The sequence below is a fragment of the Trachymyrmex cornetzi genome, unplaced genomic scaffold (genome assembly GCF_001594075.2).
Source record: "Trachymyrmex cornetzi isolate Tcor2-1 unplaced genomic scaffold, Tcor1.1 scaffold1559, whole genome shotgun sequence".
In the NCBI taxonomy this organism is placed as follows: Eukaryota; Metazoa; Arthropoda; class Insecta; order Hymenoptera; family Formicidae; genus Trachymyrmex; species Trachymyrmex cornetzi.
Genome location: NW_017296156.1, coordinates 54,391 through 55,617, shown reverse-complemented (window position 1 = coordinate 55,617; position 1,227 = coordinate 54,391).

Genomic DNA, 1,227 nt, shown 5'->3' with positions numbered 1-1,227 from the left:
TTATTTCGTAAACTTCTTTTGTTTATAACTTCTTAATGAGTAACGTCCTGCAATTAAAACTTCCTCAGGGTCACTCGGGGTCATGATCTTGACAACATATGTCAAGGTCAAGGTCATTGGGGGGGCTCCCCTAATCTACATATTTACCTACATTTTTTAAGTACTATGAGAGTCATTTGAAAAGTTTCCGGCCTCATCGACATAAAGTAACTGTAGAAAAAAGTTTCTTTCGCCGTCCGATAGATAGTCTTGACATATGTAAACCGTAAAAATTTGAAGTCATTCTGATCATTACTTTGTCTATGGCAACTCTCCAAAGTTGTCAGCTGACATTGTCTGTCAACAATGGAGAAAATCGAGTATCGCGCAGTGATAAAATTCTTTCATTTGAAAGGGAAAAAGACTCAGGAAATAAAAGATGAGTTAGACTCTGTATACGGTGAAGCCTCACCTTCATTTACAACGGTCAAACATTGGGTGGCCGAGTACAAACGTGGTCGTACGAGCATTTTAGACGAGGAACGTTCCGGGCGCCCGAAAATCGCTACAACTGACGAAATGATCGATTTAGTGCATCAAACTGTGATGGAAGATCGTCGATTGACTGTTAAGGATATTGCTGAGGCTTGTGGGATATCATCTGAACGGGTGTATAAGATTTTATATCAAGAATTGGATATGAGAAAATTATCCGCGTGCATGGGTGCCGCGCTTGTTGACGATCCACCAAAAGCGCATACGGATGGACATATCGCGCGAGTGTCTTAGCCTGTATCAAAAAAATCCAGCGGAATTTTTGCGGCGAATGATAACCGTCGATGAAACCTGGGTACACCACCATACACCTGAGACCAAACAGTCAAAGCAATGGTGTGCGGTGGGGGAACCAACTCCGAAGAAGGCAAAAGTCGTTCTCTCTGCAGGAAAAGTAATAGCGACAGTTTTTTGGGATAGCCGTGGAATAATTCTTATCGATTACCTTGCAAAGGGTGAAACAATCAACGAACAGTACTACGCTGCATTGCTGGATAAATTGAAGGATTGATTTTATCACAATTAAGAAAAAACGTCCGCATTTGGCCAAGAAAAAAATCCTGTTTCACCAGGATAACGCTCGGGTTCACACGTGCATGGTCGCAATGTCAAAATTGAACGAATTGAAGTTTGAATTGCTTCCGCACCCACCCTATTCGCCAGATCTAGTTCCCAGCGACTTTTTCCTGTTTC